The following is a 23467-nucleotide window of genomic DNA, read 5'->3' on the forward strand; positions in this document are numbered from 1 at the left end:
AAAGTAATTATGAGTTTTTAACATTTCTCATGTTAGATTTTGGTAAAAGATATAACCGATCTCCCTTGTATTACTTTTCGGCTGTTTATTTCTATTGTTCTTGATATTATTTTTTCTTTATTTATTTGATTGTAATTCTTCATTTTCTTGTAAACTTAATAGTACAGAGAAAAATAACACTAATTTAAGCATTCCAATACGGAAAAGTACATCCATTATATAAGCTTTAATATCTAAATATTTTCATATTAAAAATATTTTCTAAGTATTATGTGTGTGTGTGTGTGTGTGTGTGTGTGTGTGAGGATTAGTACAGAATGCATAAGTATGAGATTCAAAGAGACACTAATATGCATTCCATCATATAGCAAAAGAAATATGATAGAACAAATACGTTTTACCTCTTTCTAGACGATCTCACTGTTTCTTTTTTGCTTTCCTTGAGTTTCTTTCCTTTTTCCGAATTTAAAGAAGAACAAAGTATTGAAGACACAAATAAACAATCTTTCACACGAGAAGACAACACCAAGAAATCTGTCAAATACAAACACACAAAATATTTTAGTTTTGGTAAAAGAATATAATTGATACAAAATTCATTACAAATACAAACATTAAGGTTGCCAAGGGAAGTGACATTTCTCTAACCTTCCTGAAGGCTTCTTTACTTTCGTTTATTTTTGGGTAAAAATATGTTTGGTAAGAAGGAAGAGTAGTTCAATTCGTTATTTTCGTTTATTATTGAACTTTTAGTATGAAAAAAAATGCAAGAAAGGAAAGGAAGAAATCATAGTGATAGTCCCATCATTAAAACATGTATACAAGTTGAGTTTTCAAAATATGGGCGCCATTTCAATATAATATAGAAGGCTTATATTTTTAAAGAGAAATGATACTTACACACAACGATCCATCCATCCATATTCATACATGCAATTATACTTAGTTTCGAAAATCAATAATTAAAATATTTTAGATCAAGAAGGTGCGAAATAGTTAAATGTTTTATAAGTTGTGGCAAAGTATGCTTTATTCTATGCTAGAAAACGTCTTTTCTTTCTTTTTGTTTATTTGAGGTTGCGGCTGGGGGAAACCTCCTTGACTTAAGTTTGTGAGGCTCAATACTTAAAATATAATATGTTAGATCAGACAGGTGCAAAATAGTTAATTAATGTAATATAGAAGGCTAATATTTTCAAAGGGAAATGACACATACATACAAAACTACTTAGCCCTGAAAATCAATATTTAAAATATTTTAGATCAAGCAGGTGCAGAATAGTTAAAATGTTTTATAAGCTATGGCAAACTATTTTTTTGTAATTCTATGATAGAAAATGCCTTTTCTTTTTTTGTTTTCTTTTTCTTTTTCTTGTTGCGTGAAACCTTTCCTTAACCTAAGTTTGTGAGGCTAATTTTTTTACTTCTCTTGTATAAAGGAAATATCAATTCCTTTTAACTTAAATATTAATGCGTAACAAACAAACCTCAGATCCAAAAGGATTATTTCTAATACGTGATCAAATGCCCGAAGCACTATTAAAATGTGTTCATACCCCTTTTTTCTTAAGTATATTGATAGTTTAGAATTAAACAATAATTTTTATCCTTTGATATATTTTATAAAATTGGGCTGAACCTTCTTTTATATAAAAATTATTTAAAAGGGATTTGCTTTGTTGGCTTACAGTAGAATTAATTGGGTTTTAATGCTTTGGCCCAATATCGGTTTGGAAATTTTAAAATCATATATTTAATTAAATGACAAGTTTTTGATAAAGTTATGTTAAAAAAAAAAGAGGTTACAATGGGAACCAAACATAACCTTTGATTGAAAAGGATTATTTCTATTTATTTTTTTTCCCTCACAGCAAAAGAGTTTGTTTCAAGAGGACGCTTCTGGCAGTGGGCTTTTGGGAGTCTGTCATGTTTCTGTCTAAGTTTATTTTTTACCCACTGTAACGGATTCAAAAAAAAAAAAAAGAGTTTGATTTTTTCTGATATAATTCACATCTCATCTCAACCTGAGCTAGTCAAACAAGCTTATTCCTCTATTTTCTTGCCGTCTTATTCCTCTAATAATATTATTGAATGAACTATAATATATTAATATGTACAAGATTTTTTTTTAATATTACAACTTTAAAGAGTTAATTATATCTCTTATTTCTTATATCAGATAAAAATTTTTTATCATTATTACATGCTCCAAGATGTTGTTATAGCATTTGCTAAAGAAAATATGCTTAAAGATAAGTGATCAAATGCCCATTATGTCATCAACATTGATAAAAAGAAACACAATCAAAATGTGCTCTTACCTTTTTGTTAAGGGATTTTAATGCTGATTGATGAAGAAATTTACGTTTCACACGGGAAACGCTAAATCACAGGACCTGATGTTAAGCAAAAATACAAAGGAAAATTTAGCATTGACGGAAAAGAATGAATACAAAATACATGCACGATAAATATAAGATATGGAGTGATTAAAAAAATAAAATTTTAGTAGATGACCCGAGAAATTGATCAAAAAAAAGTGCAGCCAAAAAGGTCATGCTAATTTAATTTGACAAGATTTAGGGTATCATATTTTTCATTGATTTGGGTTTAATTCTGCTTTGAATCAAAAGCAAAGAGCTGTTGTTGCCAGCATCAGGTTTGAAACATGCATTAAAACCATCTTATTCTAAAATATGCAAATAAAAGATAATTAGAAACTTCCAAGATAATGATTGTAAATTTTGAATGACAACATATAGCAAAATACAATTGTGTGTGTATGTAAAATGAAAAGAAACATGATCAATATATTTTTACCTTTTTTTTTTTAAAGGGATTTCAATGTTGTTCGACAGAGAGACCTCCTTTTTAACCTTTTTTCCCCTTTTTCAAATCTGGAGCAAAACAAAGTGATGAAGAAATAAAGAGATTCTTCACAGCAGAATAAAAGGACACAATATCTGCCAAACACAAACAGGCAATAATTTAATACTAGAAGAATTAAAAAAATTACATAAAAGATATGGGATTTAAACTGATTATATGTGACATTCATTAATTGGAATCAAAAAAATGATTTAAAGGTAAATAATTTGTGGATCTTAAGAGTAATTATGAGCTTTTAACATTTTTCATGTTATAGATTGGTAAAAGATATAATCAATCCTCTCTTTCTCTTGTTTTACTTTTGGGCTGTTAATTATTCCTATAGTCCTTGAGATTATTTTTCCTTTCTTTATTTGGTAGTAATTCTTCATTTTGTTGTAAACTTAAGAGTATGGAAAGGATTGAAGCAGTTGGCAAACAATAGGTTATGGTACGCTTCTTCTCTGGAGTCTTGCAATAATGCATTTGCTGGGTGAGTTTCGATTTTCATGTTGCCTTGCACAACAGCTCACCTTCGGACCCCATTAGCAACTCTCTCTCTTCCTCCCTCTTTTGTCGGCTGATCTTTTTTGTGCATGATTTCTCCTTTGCGTTTTTCTGGAAATCTAGGTTGTTCTTCCAAACCTAAATGGCTCTTTTGATTTCTAGTTTGGTTTTTTGGTTTTGATTTCTGATGACCTTGATTATCAATATTGGTGGCCCGTGGATGTTTTATTTTTGGCTTTGAAGTTGATTGAGATCCTTGATGTTGAAAGAGGATGAAGGAAGGAAGGAAGAAGAAAATGACTCCATGGCTATGATTAAAAAAAAAAAAAAAAGATTTCACTTTCAGATGTGGACTCCTATGTGGCTTGCCAACAAGGCATTTAATGGTCAAAAATTCGAAAGAAATAGTTAACGTGGTCAAACCGTCAAATCGGAGGGAAAATGGTACTATCCTAAAAAATGTTGAAGTAATATTCCACCTTTAAATATTTTAATATGCTAAATGTGCTTTCAGAAAAACTTCAACAGCATATTTGTACTTTAAGATACCAATTATTGATTTTTATTTTTTTTCTTTTAACAAAATGCTTTGAATACTATATCACAAAAATAAATTTTTAAAAATAAAAAGTGGAAATAAAAACCAAACAAGCTATAATTTTTGTTGATTCCAGTACATTTTCACGCTTTATCTCATTCTCAAATTTCAAAAGGAATCATATCTAAACATTATAGACAATTTTTATAATTATTTTTTATTAATAAGGTCATGGAAGAGGATATTATAAATAACTAATTAATTGAGGAAAATGACTGCATAAACACAAAAACAAAGAGAAACATGATAAATAAAACACAATGTCCAAATTACAGAAAAAGAAACGCAAAAGTTTCCTCTTATGGTTTTTTTCACTTTTTTTTAAATCAGATTAGAACTAGAAACAAAATGAGTGACAAAGATTAAAAAAAAAGGATTATCGACTCAGAAAGGAATAATAAATCTATTGTCTCTAGAATATAATAGCATAATCTCAATCAAAAGCGATAAATGAAAATAAAAATAAACGAAAGATTGAGAAGAAATTCATGTAGAAGTGATTAGAGAGCAAGTCTAATCGATTTAATTGACAGACCTCCGGCCTTCATTTTTAAAACGTACATTCTCATTAAAGGATAAAAAAATATTTAGCAGAAGTTATGGAAAATTAAAAGTGCAGGGCAAACAAAAAAATGAAAACATTGAATAAAATGTCTACTTGCCTTTTTTTAAAAAAAAAACAAATTGTTGACAGACGCATGCACGAAGCTATGAATGAAAACAAGAACAGAAGGAATAATTATGAGGAATTAATGTAGAACACACGATTATAGAAAATTAAACCAGAAACAAGTCCTGCAAAAATGAAAAACAAAAGTACATATCTAAGAAAAACTTCAGTTTGCAGAGAGAAATTAAAACAAATATATATAAAGCATAATCAAAGTGAACAAATTAAATTAAATTAACCAAATTTTCTACAGAATATTTTTCCCCTTTATGAATCACATGGACTATGCATTTCACTTGTCAAATATTGTTGGACATTTGCAATTAGTTAGTATTTATTTGTGTGTATTTGAATTATAATAACAATCAACAACAAAAAGTTGCAACGTTATAATTGTAAATATATTAGAAAAAACAGAATGTATCTTACCAATTTTTTATAAATTTTGACTGTGATGAAGACTGAAGAGATAATATTAAAAGGAAATACCGCCAAATAAACTAAGAAGCACAACCTGCATAATTACATATAAAATTTAATGTCAAAGCAAAAACTAGTTAAAAGAAATACATGATATATATGATATTTAAGTTGATTAATTAAATTATCATAACTATAAAATCATGTTGAACAAAAGCGTACAAAACTTTAGCATGGAGGAGAAACTTTATATAAAAAAAAAATCCAGCTTGTGAAATTTTAAACAGAGTATTAAAACATGGATTCGAATGTCAAAATGGGGTTTTCATTTTATGAAGGTTATCGGATGTAAACTTGTTAGCCAGGCAGCCATATTTCTTTTGGGTCAAAAATATGGGGGAACTTGAAGAATGACAAGCGAATTCACTATTCACTGGCTTGATAATTTTAAAAAGGCGGAGACCTACCTTGTAATTTAAGTATAAACGAACAATAAAAAACTGCGTGTGTGAGTGTTGGAGAGAGAATAAGTAAATACGTGTGTGTGTGTGTGTGTGTGTGTGTGTGTGTGTGTGTGTTATATACACGAAAAAGTTATTTTTCATGCTTTCGGTTGGACGGAGTGAAACAGGAATAGAATCTTGATTTTACTCTCACTATTTTGGCTTGAAAAGTTTTACACAAAAATAATCCAAATCCTAATTATAATGATCAAGAACTTAAAAAATAAATACATGTCCAATGAGATGGAGATAACAGTCTACTTTGTTGACTCGATATAGATAGGAAAACTTTTCTGGTAAAAAAAAAAAATATAGATAGGAAAACTGGACAAGGTAATTTGTAGCAAATTAATACGGGATAGGGGTCTCTTAATTTTTTATTTTTTATTTTTTATTTACCAATTTAATATCAAGATATTAAATTATTAATAATCATGACTGGGAAGTGAAAGTTAAAAAAAAAAAAGTAAAGAAATTGAGAGACGATCTCCCCATAATTTCACGTGTTTTTGTCTCATACTGTAGCTAATTGGTGGAGACATACCTTGTGAGTATGTGAACGAATGACCTCATGGGAACGTTTGACTATTTAATGAAACACAAATCTCCACATCCGTAAATCACACACTTGAATCGTTAAAATCGTTAAAACACATATCTCCCTCCAAATTCTGAATTTGGTTTTGGAAACTGTACTTAGAACACACACTGTGTGCCTGTATCATTTGGATTATTAAAATTTATATCAATGATTATGAATGTATACTCTACTGAGAATAATGAATAAATAGATTTATCTAAACCGTTGATTTAAATTTCAACTACTCATATGATATAATCACTCAATGCATTTACTAATTAAGTACCGTCACTGTTCTAGTCTTCTCTCACCCTTTACCTTATGTGCTTTGTTTTCTTTAGTGTCAGGCTACAGCTTCACTCAATAATTTCTTGAGATCATCTTGATTATATATATATATATATATATATCAAATGTAACACTTGCCTTGAGTGTTATCCAAAAATCACATAATTCAAACAAACTAAGTGTGGTTAAGGAGTTGATCCTCTAACCAACTTAAGAAATAAATCATTTAAAACCTTAAAAATAATTATAGGTTCTACCTATAGCGCACGGAAGCAAGTTAGACGAAAATGGAATAAAAAGATGCTGTCATGACAGTAATTTATTGCTGTCATGACAGCCCTCCTGGGCCAACTTCCAGGAGGCGGTGTTCCGTCATTCGACCTCCGATTGAAGTGATTTTAAAGCTCACACGTCACATTCAAAGGGTACTATAAGTGTACCAAATTTCAAAAAGATCCAATATATATATATATATATATATTATGACAGCATAAAAATGTTGAAAGGCACGGTTCTAAATGCCAAGGGAATGAAAAAACTGAATGCATTGATCTTACTAACACTTTAGATTTAGATGAACACAACAAAACGTGCAGTATGTCATTGAAACTTTGATATTAAAATTAGTACAGATACAAATAAATATGAAATTCAAATTAATTAATGAAATTATTAGCATTATAAAATCTTTTTTAGAAAAGTGCATCTATGAAAAACTTTAGCTTGTAGAGAGAAATTACAGTAGGATATATATAAAAAAGCATAATTAAAGTGGCCTTGCATGAGTGACTTCAAGAACCATTAGAATGATAAATTAAATTAACCAAGTTTTTCACATAAAATTTTTCCCCTTTATGTATCACATGGAATATGCATTTCACTATTTGTCATATCTAGCTTCTACAACATTTTCAATTATTTAGTTTTTTATATATTTAAATTATATATAATACAAGTCAACATCAAAAAGTTAGAACCTTATAATTGTAAATATATTAGAAAATTTAAAAAGAATGTTTTCGTACCAAATTTTTATAGATTTGAACTGTGATGACGAGTGAATAGAGTAGTAAAAGAAAACACCGCCAAAATAAACTAAGAACACAAAACCCTGTTATAAACTTTATTAATGTTAAAGAAGAAACTAGTTAAAAAATGCATGATATATATATATATATATGAGATTTTGGTTGGTTGATTAAATGATCGGCATTATAATAAAATCATGTTGAACAAAACTGTACAAAAACTTTAGCATGGAAAGGAAACTTAATATAAAAAAATTTCAAACAATTTTTCATTCTTTTAAACAATTTCAATTTTTTTAACCAAAAAAACATGTGATAATATGTACAGACCTCTTGTTTTCCAGATATAAATGTTAGATGATGCAAGCCTCATTTTATGAATATCAAAGCAATTGAAGAGGAGGAAAATAAAATGAAGATTCCATCAAAAGCAAGTTAAGCACCGAAAACAAATCCTGCCAATTTTAATCAAATTCAAAATATAGACCATGTTTGATTTAGCTCAAAACTCGTAAAATTCAGGCGCGGGCACGCACACACATAGCTGCTCCTGTTAGTGTTCAAAAAGAATCAATCAGAATATATTCTTATTATATATAATTTGAACTCTGAATTATAGATTCAAGGACAATTTGAATTCTGAACTTTTATAAAGGATATATTCTGAACCTTAAATAATTAAAGTTGGAGCAATTTTACTCCACCGTTAAATTTGAACAAATATCCATTAGTTTTTTAAAAATTACGGTCTAATGTATGATTTTTCTCAAATGAGGATAGGAGAGAGAGAGACAATGGAATATGGTGAAATTGCGCATTAAACATTAATTTTTAAAAAATTAATAGACATTTGTTCAAATTTAACAGTGAAGGTGAAATTGCATTAACATTAATTATTTAGGGTTTGGAGCATACATTTTAAAAGTTTAGGGTTCAAGGTTTAAATTGAAGATCAGAAGCATGAAAATGAAGAAACCTCCACCTAATTAAATTAATCCAGCCTTCGTATAGTAAATTCAAGATTCGAATTAATCTCCATGCACTTCATCTATTATACATGCCTTCCCTCTCACTTATAATGAATTGCATAAGATTTTTGAGCGGTTGGACAAGAATGGCATTGATCTTGGATTTAAACATTTTCAAAACCTTTTCCTTTTTTTTTAAACAAAATTAGAAATATTTTATAGTTATTTCTTTTTTTCTTTTTTTTTAAAATACATTATATTTAACTACTGTACACTAGCATCACTATATTTAAATTTTTTTGTTACTTTCTATTTCAAATGTTCTTTTCCTTTCTTCTCTATGAGTAATGATTTTTTAAGGGATACAAAAGCTATATTTTAATTGGGGAAAAATGTAGAAACTTATTGGTTTAGGGGGGGGGGAAGCATGACGTATTAACTATGAGAATAGATTAAAGTGACCCATTACATATGGTAGAAGTAAGCAGCACAAAAGTGAAAGAATAAACGAAAAATGCAAAAAAGAAGACATATATATAACAACATAATCTTGATCAGAAGCCAACCAGTGAAAATAAAAATAAAAGAAAAATTCGGAAGAAACTCATGTAGAATTGATTAGAGAGTAACAATAAAGCATGAACAAGTCCCCTTGATTTAATCAAGAGGCCCTGGGGGTTTCATTTTGAGAATAAAATCTAAGATATTATTATTGAAGGATATTGAATAATTTGTCAAAAAGAATATATTTAGCAGAAGTATGGAAAATTAAAAGTGCAGTGCAAACAAAATATTAAGAAACCGACAAATAACGTAACTATGGCACTATATATAAATAAATATAATTAGGAGGCATATCCGGCATAAAAGACATAATTAAAATGTATTCTTACCACTTTTTTTTTAATTTTTTGTTGAAAGATGGACGAAGCTATGAATGAAAACAGGAGTAGCAAACCGAAAACAAGTCCTGCAAAAATAAAAAGATATATTTAGAGCTTGAATTTAGTTATAAACTTAATTACAAGATGAGCATATATATAATCTGTGTACTTGTACCATGAAGATCTTGAGCGACTTAAACGATGTTGTTTGTGAAGAGATAGAAATGAGAGGAAAGGGAAGAGAGAAAAGTGTGATAGGAGTCTTATCAAAAAAAAAAAAAAGTGTGATAGGAGCGATTAATGGAAGAAAGAAGACAAGAGCCGTTCATTCAAACCGCTTCAATGATGCGTTCCAGTGATCTCCCAAAGGTCCCACTTTGTTTCTTTCTCAATAATTCAAGCGGCACTGTAGCTAGTCTTTTCCCTTCTTTTTTTTTTAAATGATAATTACTCACAAGCCCATCCACTGTTGTTCAATAGGAAAGATAGGCACCTTCGCACTGTTTGTAATTTAATTAGTAGGGAGTGGGTTTGGAGGGGAGGGAAAAATTTTCCTAACCAAAACCCTCCTTCTAACCAAATGAGAGGAGGGAAGGGCTCCTCTTCCCTCTCCCCAACTAAACAGGACCTTAATTTTGTTTTTAGGCATGTTATTGGTACCGCTCATTCTCTTGCAGGAAAGCTCATGGTTTTGAGAGACCTTATATATATATTTTTTTATTTTTCCCCACCTTTGATTTCAGAAGGAGGCAAATGATGATTGGTCGGTCTCTATGTTTTAAGCAGTTGTATTAGGTTTTTATTCAGTTTATTAATGCATTTCATTTTTCAATTAAAAAAAAAAGCCTCTTACTTTGTGTTGTGTCTTGTACATTTTCACTCTAAGCTTATCTCGTTTTCACATTTTTTATTTATCAATCATGATTATTTATCAAATTTATGATTAAAATAAATTTATTTAATATAGTGATATTAAATTATTAATAATCATGACTGGGAAGTGAAAAAGAAAAAAAGAAAAGAAAAGTAAAGAAAAAGAGAGACGATCTCCCCACGATTTCACGTGTTCTTGTCTCATACTGTAGCTAATTAGTGGAGACATCCTTATGAGTATGAATGTATGACCTCATGAGAACGTATGACTATTTAATGAAACACACGCACGCGCACACACATATAATCCCTGTACTTCATTCTTCCACCCTTATACCTTGTGTGCTTTGTTTTCTTTAATGTCAGGCTACAGCTTCATAATTTCTTGAGATCGTCTTGGTCATGCATTCCACTTCTCCTATCTTTATGATATTTTCCATTTCAATTATTTATAATTCCTATTTTTCAACTACAACATATATAAGACAGCATAAAAATGTTGAAAGGCACAATTGTAAATGCCAAGGGAATTGAAAAAAAGAAAAAAACAGTACGCATTGATCCTTACCAAAACTTCAGATGATGAACACAACAAAACATGCGGAATCGCATTGAAACTTTAATATTAAAATAGAAATTAGTACAGATACAAATAAATATGAAATTTAGATTAATTAATGAAACTACTAGGATTATAAAATCTTTTTTTAAAAAAAGTGCATCTATGAAAAACTTTAGCTTGTAGAGAGAAATTACAGTAAAATATATAAAAAAGCATAATTATAAGTGATCTTGCATGAGTGACTTCAAGAACCATTAAAATGACATAACAACATAATCCATGGGAATAGATTAAAGTGACCCATTGATAGAAGCAAGCAGCGAAAAAGTGAAAGAGTAAACAAAAAATGTAAAAAAGAAGACAACATAATCTCAATCAAAAAGCGACCAGTCAAAATAAAAACAAAAGAAAAATTTGGAAGAAACACATGTAGAATTGATTAGATAGCAACGACAAGCATGAATAAGTCCCCTTGATTTAATTGAGAGGCCTCTCGGCAGGGGGGGGTTCATTTTTAGAATAAAATCTAAGGCATTATCATTAAAGGATATTGAATAATTTGTCAAATATATATATATATTTGGCAGAAGTATGTAAAATTAGAAGTGCAGTGCAAACAAAATATTAAGAAACGGAAAAACAACGGAACCATAGCACTATATATAAACAAACATAATTAGAAAGCATATTCAGCATAAAAGACATAATTAAAATGTATTTTTACCATTTTTTATTTTTTTGTTGAAAGATGCACGAAGCTATGAATGGAAACAGGAATAGAAAACCGAGAACAAGTCCTGCAATAATAAAAAGATATATTTAGAGCTTGAATTTAGTTATAAACTTAATTACAAGATTAGCATATATAATCTGTGTACTTGTACCATGAAGATCTTGAACGACTTGAACGATGTTGTTTGTGAAGAGAAAGAGATGAGAGGAAAGGGAGGAAAGAGAAGTGATAGGAGCGATTAATGGAAGAGGAAGACAAGGGCCTTTCATTCAAAGTGCTTCAATTATGTGTTCCAGTAACATATGTCCCAAAGGTCCCACTTTGTTTCTTTCTCAATAATTCCAGCCACACTGTAGCTAGTCTTATCCCTTCTTTTTTTTTTAAAAAAATAATAATTACTCACAAGCTCATCCAGTGTTGTTCAATAGGAAAGTTATGCACAATGTCGCAATAACTTGTCACGTCATCCATATAATGCGTTCCAGCAGAATAGAGCAGGAAGAGGTTCTTCAATACTTTATTTCGAACTTGTTTTTATGGTGATAAAGATTTGGAACTTGTTTTATATAATCAAGAAAAATCCTTCTAATGTGATAAAATTTATTTAAGTTTGTTTGTTTATTTATTTATTTTTATCATGATATATAGTGTCTTGCAAAAGATAGGCTTTGTTCTTTTTACTGTAGACATTTTAAAAGATTAGTTTTATTTTAATTACCATAAAAGATTCTCAAGTACTATGACAAATTTAAATAATTATTGTTGAAAAAGTAGAGTGTTACACCATATCACTTTTAACCACATATGACCGCTACTAGCATTTTTAAAATTGTTTTTAAATCTGTATAATTAAACATCTTTTCTTTTTATTTTGTTTTAAAAAACAATTTTTAAAAAAGGATTTACAAATTATACTTTTTAAAAACAAAAATGATATTCTTTGTACTGTTTTTTAGTTATTAGTATTACGCATTTTCTTGCTAGGAAAGTTCATGGTTTTGAGAGACCTTATATTATCTTTGATCATTCCTCACTTTGAATTTTAGAAGGAAGCGAATGACGATTGGTTAGTCTTTATGTTTTAGGTTTTATTAGTTTTTTCGGTTTGATATCTACAATTTTTAAAACATTGAAAAATGTGAAAATGAGATAAAGTTAAGGGTGAAAATGTATTAAACACAACATATAATATATATATATATATATATAATATTTTTTATTATTACGTTACTAATTTGACTGATAATCTAACCAGTTATAATATATAAATTGTGACCAGTTATACTATATATATAGCTTTTTTAGTTTGATATCTTGTCCCGTTTTCGAAACATTGAAAAATGTGAAAATGAGAGAAGCTAAGGGTGAAAATGTACAAGACACAATACATTAAAGTAAGGTCCCGTTTGGTTGGGGGGGAGGGGAGGGTAGGTGAGGGGAGAGGAGGGAAGGGAAAGGAAGGGGGAGGAGGGGGAAGGGAGGGGAGAGGAGCTCCCCCCCAATTTGGAGGGGAGGGGAGAGAAAATTTTAAAAATTTCACATCCCCTCCTCCTAACCAAATGAGGAGAGGGGAGGGGAGGGGGCTCCCCTTCTCCTAACCAAATGAGGGGAGGGAAGAGGAACCCCTCCCCTCCCCTCCCCCCAACCAAATGGGACCTTACTTTAATGTATTGTGTCTTGTACATTTTCACCCTTAGCTTATCTCATTTTCACATTTTTCAATGTTTCGAAAACGGGACAAGATATCAAACTGAAAAAGCTATATATATGGTATAACTGGTCACAATTTATATATTATAACTGGTTAGATTATCAGTCGAATTAGTAACGTAATAATAAAAAAATATTATATATATATATATATATTATATGTTGTGTTTGATACATTTTCACCCTTAACTTTATCTCATTTTCACATTTTTCAATGTTTTAAAAATTGTAGATATCAAACCGAAAAAACTAGTTGGTCATCATTTTTATAGTCTAACCGATTATACTATAGATTAAATTGGTGATGTAATAATAAAATAAAAATTTTGGATAAAATAAAAACAAAATTATATATATAATATGAATAAAAATAAACTATCAAATTTTTAAATAATATACAAATAAACTTAGATAGCTTAACTTTGTACTGATTTTGGGATTTTCTTTTTAGTCCATTTAAATTTTATTTTTAAAAAAAATATAATTATTGATCTTTATAATTTTATTAGCTTTTGTTTTTAGTCATGTAGTTTTTTTATCACTGCTTTTGGTCAACTAAAAATACTGAAATTATATATAGCAACTTGAAGAACAAACATCACTCAATTAATTTTGTTAAAATTATAGAGATTGAAAATACTAAAAAATACAAGAATTACAAGTAAAATTAATAAAATTATAGAAACTGATGATTTTGTTTTCTCTCTATTTTTTTTAATCAAAATTTCATACTGATTTCCAATTCGACATACATTTTTATAAATTAATGCATAAACAAACAAACATGAATGGATGGGACTCACGGGTTCTGTTGGTCCTTATGGACTGATCATTAGAAAAGAAAAGTTAAAAAAATATACTCCTGTTTGAAAATCTCATGAGCATACCAAAGAGTTTGATTGCATATATGTATTATCCTGTTTGAGACACTGTTGGGCGCTAAAATAGATACTTGAAAAATCTCATATTTTTTATTTGTCTTAATATGTGCCCATCCACTTGTGTATGTTCAATTAGTGGCTGGTGGAGAGTTGAGTTTAACACTTCAACTATCATTTACTCAATTGTGATTTGTGACAAATAATTTCTTATCCCTTCTTTTATATATATATATATATATATAAAGAGGATAGGAAAGAAATGCATGTTTTAGTCTTATAGATAACTCAACTAGTCAAGTCATCCGCGTTCTAGCAGAAAAGAGCAGGAAATGGCCCTTCAATAATTTTGCTTTGGGTCCTAGAAAGGATCCTTCGATAATTCTAGGAAGAAGGAGAATTATTATTGAGTCCCTCATAAGAATTCTAAATACTAAAAAGCCCCACAAAATGTATAAATAATTGTGAAGTCCTGAAATCCTTGGCTGTAAGAATGTTGCCCATGAGCTTACCAAAGAGTTGCAGGGCAAATATCTGTGTCATTGGAAACACCGTTGCTTCTTTGTTGGCACATCAATTGGGTGTTGCTGATCCCAGGTTCGTTTACTTGATATTCTGCATCTACTTCCAACCTTAATTAAACCTTTCTTCTATATTTTCTTTTTTACTCTCTTGTGTATAATTGCTCACGCACTTGAGAAGACCAAGTACCCATATTATGACATTTACTGGAAGAAATTCGAAGACAAATATCACTTCTCCTGCCAATTTATAACTTATCGACTTCATCATCACCAGTTCCTTCCACGAGATTGCTGGAATGTGATATTAACAGGTTTATCACAAATTAACAAGGGGCCAATAGTTATTGACAAGTAAAAATTTTTCAGATGAAAGAATTTTATTTTAAGCTGGAAATAAATGAATATGCTATCAACAACTTGACAATGGGTAATTATAACACAACAAAACAGAATGACAACTTATGCATAGAATATTGACAAGTAAAAATTTATGAAGTTACATGTTATTTAATTTGACAAGACAATGGGTAATGACAACATGACAAAAGAAAATGATAACTTACATATTGGTATTTACAAGTAAACAATTTAAAAATTTATAAAGTTCAAGAATTTAATTTAAATGGCAACTGATAATGGCAACATGATAAAGAAAAGTGATAACTTATGCATAGAGTATTGATAGGTCAAAATTTATTAAGTAATAACAACTGGTTAATATTTACTTGTTAATACTCTGCGTAAGTTGTCATTTCTCTTTGCCATGTTTTCATTATCCATTGCCTTGTCAATTTAAACAGCATATAACTTCATAAATTTTACTTGTTAATACCGTATTTGTATGTTGTCAGTTCCCTTTGTTGTGTTGTAGTTACTCATTTGCTTATCAGTTTAAACGGCAAATAATTCATAAATTTTTACCCATCAATATGTGTAAGCTATCATTTCCCTTTGTCATGTTATCATTTATAGTTGCCTTGTTGCTAATTTAAATAGCATATAACTTGTTTGCTTTTAAATTAAATTTTTACTTGTCAATACCCTATTTGTAAGTTGTCATTCTCCTTTGCCATCACCCGCTGTCAAGTTGTCAATAGCATATTTGTTATTTCTAACTTAAAATAAAATTATTTCATGTGATAAATTTTTACTTGTCAATAAGTTGTAAAAAGTTGTCAATAACTGTTGCCACCTTGTCAATTTGTGATAAACTTGTAAATATCACATTATTCCAGCAATCTCGTGGGACGTACCAGTAATGATGAAGTTGGTGTGATTCATTGTGAAAAGATTAGCTGTAAATTGGCAGGAAAAGTGATAGTTGTCTTTGAATTTCTTCCAATAAATGTTAGAATCTATTAGGGCAATTTAGTAATTGTTTGTCTAACATCAAACACAAGCGGATCTGTCAATTTAGTAATAGAAGCAAGCTCTTCAAACTGATAGATCCGATTCTTTCAACTTTGAACATGTTTCACAGAGAAATCTGCTGCTGTTTAGGAATAGAAGCAAGAGCAAAGGAATATTGGGAGAGAGAAACGAAAAGCAAAGAAACTTTGAAGCGCAGAAGCAGAAATTTGAGCAATGGAAGAAGAAATGAGAGTAATTAGATAAAGAAATGTGAGTGACTTAATTAATCAGAGAGACATAATTAAAGTCTTGTTCAATAATTTAAGTCACGGAGTAAACGTTAGATTCCCTCTTGTAATACACTAGTACACGTGGTCTTGTTCATTAGGAGAATATTGTAATTTTTTAAAACAAAAATGTTTTGTATATACTTTTCTAAATAAAAGTAACTCGTATTTTTTGGTAGAAACACTTCATAATAATAAAATTTCTAAATAAACATTATTTAAATATAAATTTTAAAATATTATATTATATGCATGATATTCTATTATATAATTGCATTATAAATATTTTATTGATTGTTTATAAATATCCTCTTATTTTTAGGCAATCCTATTTGAGATACAGTCAGATACTAAATGTTACTAAATGTTGATATTCTATTGCTAATATTTAAATCTTAAACAAGTACCCTCATCCCTCAACAGACGATCACGCCAAATCACAGATACCATGAACAAAGAATTTTATATTAATCCAGCAACGCATGCTTTTTCTCAAAGGTGCTAATAATGCATGATGGAAACATCTTTAACAGGTTTCGCGTGATACTTTACACAGTTCCTAAGCTGAAAAAAAGGGAATAATTAGTTCAAGTTAATAAATAAAAATGGCTAAATAAGCAAATTAGTCTGTGAACTTTAAATTCAATCATCTCATAGACTTTCAACTTATTTATTACATAAATTATTCTCTTAACTTCTAAAAATAGTATAATCTAACTTCTACTATTAACAAAAGCTAATTTTGATCGTTTGTTGACCATAAACTAACTTTAAAAATAGTCATTTTTCGTAATTTTTGGATACTCGTTTGTAATTTTTGAGTCTTTTATCATAATTTTTTGGTTACTTTTTATAATTTTTGAGATCTTTTTCTGTTATTTTCTAGTTAGCTAACGGTTAAAATTAACTTTTGCTAGCAACAAGGGCCAAATTACATTATTTTTAAAAGTTGAGGAAATAATTTATACAATAAATGAGTTTAGGATTTAAGGTGTTACTTGACCTAAAATTTAGGAAGTAATTTGCTCATTTACCTAATAAAAATTATCGTATATAATGACATATTATATTAAATTATGCAAAAGCAGCTTTCATTACATTGCCAAATGAGCTAGTACAACTTTTTTTTGGCTTTTTATTAATTTTCTTCGCATTGCATAGGAATCATTCAACCCACAGTCGGATTAAATATGTTTATCATCATCATAATTCAAACGAATAGATGATTTAGATTGTATATATTAGTGTCACATGGATCTTTTAATTTATGTAACAAACAAAGTTCAACTAGCTAGTGGACTCCTTATCAATTAATTGATCTTTAATTTACTAAAATAATAAAATGTAGGTTGTGTCCTTACAAGCCATAATGCCATAACTCTTATTTCTTTAATTGCTAAAATATATAAAACTCCCGTTAACTTTGAAGCAGTTACACATAACCTCCTTGCTCTTAAAAATCTAAAATTAACCTCTCTAATTAACCATTTATTTTTGTAATATAATGTGACAATTTCTGTTAATAAGATAACCAAAAATAATAGTAGAGAAGTCTGTGGTAAATAAGTAAAATTAAGATTAGGAAAGTTAATTTTTAAACTTTTAAAAATGAGGGGTTTCTATGCAACTCCTTCAAAATTTAGAAGAGTTTTGAGTATTTTTTAATCTTCTTTAATTTGTTAAAATAATACTACTTTCTTATCTCGTTGTTTAGTCATAATGTCATGTGAATATCATCCAATATACCCTAGCCCGTGCTCAAAAATATATATATATATATATACATATACATATATTATGTTGAAGACTACTAGGATTAAATTAATTGACTTCTTTTATTATTGCCGGACTGCCGGTGATTGATGTTAATGATCTCTTTAAATCTCATAGTGATCTTCATCTGAAAAATAAAAATAAAAAAGATGATCAACAGTCTATCAAAAAAAAGAAAAAGAAAAAGAAACAGATGATCAACAATTTCAACTACTTTTTTCCTTTCGGTGAAAAATTCAACATCTTTGCATATAGCTTGGATTAACTATGTTGCTCCTTCTTCAATTTCAGAACATATAAATCTTTGTTTGAAGTAATTTAGTTTTTAGTGAAGACACTAAGCATTATACTTTCTCTAAATATTTTTGAAGAATTGCATAAAATAATTAAAATATTTTAATAACTGATGAGTTAAAATTAGAGCTTGATCAATTTTAGAGCTTGTGTTCTTGTGTTCAATCTCAACTATATCTTAACAAGTAAATATTATCTATTTCTAAGAAATTCATATATTGTGAGCCTTTCAGGCTTTCATATATTGTGAGCTTTTCTCAATCTCCTTTCTTCTCTCTTGATTTCTTTCAAATATTAAAATTTTATCATGCTTCATGGTGTCAGGACTTACGTAATCAAGTCATGGGGGTTCCAAATGTATACGTTAAAAAATACTTCTGTATTCATTTTTAAAATGATAAGAAGGAAATGCACTCTAATTATATTCTACATGGACATAGCCCTTATCCTTATGGATGAGACCAGAACTCTCCTCTCTTGATGATTTGTCCGACACTCATGTTGATTATGATTTAATTTATGATATAAAAATGAAGCATTCTGTTTTGTTTCAAAACTAGACTCGTAATCTTTGTAATTATTGCACGTATGAGATAAACAATTATTAAAAAAACTACACGCTATTCAAGACAAGCGATAAGAATAATAAGGACGTTGCTTTTTTGTTTTAATTTTAAATATATATGATGTTGATGATACTATCATACAATATACGAACTGTTTCAATTCGAAGTACTCTCCAAATCAAATTTAAAAAAAAACATAATTAACAAGTTGAGAGCATATATTGCATGACAGCTCAAAAGTAAAAAAAATGAAATTAAAAATATTATATTGAAAACTTCGTTTAAATCAATTTTTTAATAGTGACTTTAATTAAATTAAACTCATTATTATTATTGTGCATCATGGAGTCTGATGTTGCCTTTAATTAAAATAGAGCTATAGAGACTTTAACTTCCGCATAAAGACAATGTGAAGAAACAGACACCTTGAAAACTAAAGCCATCGATTTCGGACACTATTGTAGATTGTTACTCCATATAGTTGTTCCCCTCTTAGAATGTTTTATTATTTTAATTTCAAAGCATGTTTTTTTTTTTTTTTAAATCATAGTCTTTAGCACTCAGGGAACTTGACCTTTCCATATCCATGTTCTCCGTCTCCGGATTGAAATTAGATTCTGAGGATGTCACATTGCTAGTAGAAAATAAGAGCATAATTTTTCAATAAAAAAAAAAGAGCATAATTTAATCTTCTGGTAGTTGACTATTTGTCCTGGAGTGAAATGATTCAATTTTACATCTGTCCTAAGTTCTTAGAGCATATTTAGTTTTACATTAGAAACCCCATATAAGCTGCTTTGATCTAAACCACAAAACCAAATATATACCTTTTGATCAACTAAATCTAACCTCACTTCAACGAACTAAATCTAGTTTTCCTTTCCAATGGATTCAATTTAGGTCTGAGTAGCTACGATCCATTCTTTTTTTTTTTTTTTATTTAAATACTGGGACTTTGGTTCAAAACGAAGAAAATGACTTTGTCTCTGTCTCTATAAGATTCAATTTGGTGTTCAAAAAAGTTAAAAAATAATATAAGATAGATATTTGGGAGAATTACAACCAGGTCATATAAAAAAATTAATTACTACAAAGTTCATTGACAATAAAACTAAACTACATTGACAACTGATTGTGTTGTCAATGCAGTTTAGTTCAATTGTTAATGGACATTATAGTAATTATTTTTCTTGTGTAGGACTTCAATGTAATTCTTTCTATTTTTTAAAAGGGCAATGACACACATTAGGCCTTGCTAATAATTTTATTTCAGGTCTCAAAACTTCATCTCACGCCCTTGAAATAGGATCCATTCTTTTTTATTTTTCATATATCAGAACTTTGGTTCAACACCGTGGGATTAATGTGGATACAACTCCATTTTCTTTTTCTTTCTTTTTTAATAAAAAAATATTATAAAAAATTTGGAAAATTTTAAGATTTGAAATGCATGGAGATTGAAGAACCGATTTAATAATGATTCATAAAAAAGAGGGTATAAAAATCAAGAATGAAATAGGTTGATTATTTCCCAGCAGATTTGTATTTCATGCATCTTCACATGTATTCACTACAAAAAAATTGACTTTCAGCGGTGACATTTGTCACCGCTGAAACTCAAAAAGTCGTCACTGAAAGTTTTCAGCGGCGACAAAAAGTCACCACAATATCGCCGCTAGAGCTGCTGTCGTTGATTCAATCTACGGCGACAAAAAAAGTCACCGCTGAAAGTTGAGAATCTACAACGACATTTGTCGCCGCCAAAAGTTAAAAAGTCACCACTGAAAGTTTTCAGCAACGACAAAAAGTCACCACAATGTCGCCGCGAAAGCTCTTGTTGCTAATTCAATCTGCGGCAATAATAAAAGTCGCCGTTGAAAGTTGAGAATCAGCTATTGAAAGTTGAGAATCAGCGGTGACAATTGTCGCCGCAGAAACCACGCATCAGTAGCGACTATTTCTGCAACATAACTTTTTTAAAACAAATAAAAAAATGCTGACAATCAGCGGCAACACTAAAAAGTTGCCGTTGAAAGTCTAACAATCAGCGGCGACAAGATCTTGTCGCTGCTGAAACTATCAAAAAGTTGTCGCTAAAAAGTAATGTTGGTTCACTTATACACATGGCACCACATCACCGTCCATGTGGTGCCCCACCTCACGCCACGTGGTGCCATGTCACCTCCACGTAAGTCCCCACCTCACACCACATGTCGCCATGTCATCCTCCACATGTTGCCCTCACCTCACGCCACGTGGCAACATGTCACTCTCCATGTGTCGCTCTCACCACACGCCACGTGGCACCATGTCACCCTCCACATAAGGGCCCACCTCGCACCACATGACGCCATGTCATCCTCTATGTGTCGCCCCTCACCTCACGCCACGTGGCCCCATGTCACTTTCTATGTGTCACTCTCACCACACGCCACGTATCATCATGTCATCAATTTATATTTTCATTTTGAAAGTTGTCTCCTCCAAGGTTTGAACCCGTGACCTCCTCCTTTTGTGTCCAACCATTTTGCCACTGAGTTGGAATGAACCTCTAATCTATTATTGCATAATTAAATAGATATATATATATATAGATACATATATTATTAAACTATACAAACACACATATATATTAAATATTAAATATTATAAAATATCATTACTATCCTTAAATACTTCAATTAATTCTTTCAATTTATAAAATTATAAATTATATTATTTATTTTGTTTAAAGTAAACTATAAATATAATTGATACAATATAATTTGTATTATTTACTTTAATTTTTTTTACTTCTTGAGGTTGTTATATTATTTATTTTAATATTCATATTCATAATTATAATATAAAAATATCTAAGAATAAATAGTAAAAATACTGATGATTATACATTAGTAAAAAAATTATAAAAATGCAAACAATCAGCGGCGACACCACTTCAGGTCGCTGCTGAAACTTGCAACATAATTTTTTTAAAAGAATTAAAAAATGCTGACAATCAGTGATGACACTAAAAAGTCACCGCTGAAAGTCTACTTTCAGCGGCGACTTTTATGTCGTCGCTGAAGCTTGCAACATAATTTTTAGTAAAAGAATTATAAAAATGCAGACAATCAACGGCGACACTAAAAAGTCGCCGCTGAAAGTTGACTTTTAGCGGCGGTGACATAAAATTCGCTACTAAAATTTACAACATAATTTTTAGTAAAAGAATAAAAAAATGCTGACAATCAGCGGTGAAGTCGACTTTTAGCGGCGACTTTTTAGTGTCACTGCTGAAACTTGCAACATAATTTTAAAAAAAAATTATAAGAATGGCCAAATCTTTCACATTTATAACAAACTATTTCTATTTTATATTTTTTAAAATTATCTTTTCTAAAGGTTTTATAATATTAATTATTTGTCCATATGTTAAAATAGTAGAATTTATTGTTCTTCGTTATAACTAGTAAAATATAAGCAGAAGAAAATATAGAAAATGAAATAGATAACACTCCTTTTGAAATAAATCAACAAAGATACATGAATATAATATCACATATAACTTATAAAAAAATGATATTGCCAAGTAAGTTTAGTAACAAACAGAGAATATTCAAGAAATATAATATTCAAAAATCCTGTGAAAGAATAGGAAAGTTAGGCAGTGGTGTTCCTATTAAGCCAAGGAAGAATAATATCAATAGAAAACAAAACTTATAGAAATAGAAATATGAGATGGTTTGATAAGATATTAGGATCTAAGTCAAAAAAGAAGAATAAGATAAGTCTTAAGAGTCTTAGTCTATAGCCAAATAGGAATAGTGAACCTGAAAGAAAAGTAGAAGAGGTAGAAATAAAGAAATACATTATAAAAGAATTGAAGAACAAATAGAAATCTCAAAAATAGAAAATAGAATAAATTAAATAAGAGAAAAATTTGAAAGAGATATTTGTGTAGAATATCCAAATTCTTTTTGAAATAGAAAAAGACACAAGAAATCACAGGTGAAAAACAAATATGACAAAAGAAGAAAAAAACAAAAGAAAAACAAGAGTTGAATCTTGTCAAAAAATAATTTAAGCAAAAAAAAGGTAATTAAGTGAAGCAAATCAAAAGAGCTAATTTAACCATGATTTTTCTAAACTTCTATAAAATTAGAAGACTTTTTATTTTATAGGCATTGAGTTAAATGGCCCCTTCTCTATCTCTTAATATAAACCTCTCTCCACTTGTAATATTACAACATATGTATGTGTATCTATGCATACATGCATACAACTTGGTTAAATAAATAGAAATGAAAATAAATTAAAATTTAAATAAAAAGAACATCATGAAATTGGTAAAACAAAAATATATTTTTTCCTATGAAAAATACTTTAATCTAATTTTGAAAACACAAAAAAATGCTGACAATCAGCGGCGACACTAAAAAGTCGCCGCTGAAAGTTGACTTTCAGGTCATCGCTGAAACTTGCAATATAATTTTTTTAAAACAAATAAAAAATGCTGACAATCAACGGCAACACTAAAAAGTCACCACTGAAAGTTCACTTTCAGCGGTGACTTTTATGTCGCCGCTGAAGCTTGCAACGTAATTTGTTTAAAAGAATTAAA

The 23467-nt window shown here is 29.4% G+C and overlaps 1 protein-coding gene across 2 annotated transcripts in view; it reads right to left on the bottom strand.

The window, feature by feature from the left end:
• The window catches only part of LOC129314451 (uncharacterized), a 32503-nt gene extending 20732 nt beyond the window's left edge, over positions 1-11771 (bottom strand). Inside the window, exons 1-7 of one of the 2 annotated variants that reach the window (XR_008594116.1) lie at positions 11634-11771; positions 11474-11546; positions 9324-9400; positions 5073-5157; positions 2821-2897; positions 2322-2396; positions 402-534 (exon numbers count right to left, since the gene is read on the bottom strand). The gene's annotated coding sequence lies outside the window, so the exon portion shown is untranslated. Of the gene's footprint in view, positions 1-401; positions 535-2321; positions 2397-2820; positions 2898-5072; positions 5158-9323; positions 9401-9489; positions 9567-11473; positions 11547-11633 lie in introns of those variants that run through there. The other variant, XR_008594117.1, reaches the window with a different exon arrangement.
• Positions 11772-23467: the final 11696 nt, after the last annotated feature.

Source organism: Prosopis cineraria, unplaced genomic scaffold (assembly GCF_029017545.1).
Source record: "Prosopis cineraria cultivar Desert tree isolate PC_DT_omini unplaced genomic scaffold, ASM2901754v1 PC6, whole genome shotgun sequence".
Classification (NCBI taxonomy): Eukaryota; Viridiplantae; Streptophyta; class Magnoliopsida; order Fabales; family Fabaceae; genus Prosopis; species Prosopis cineraria.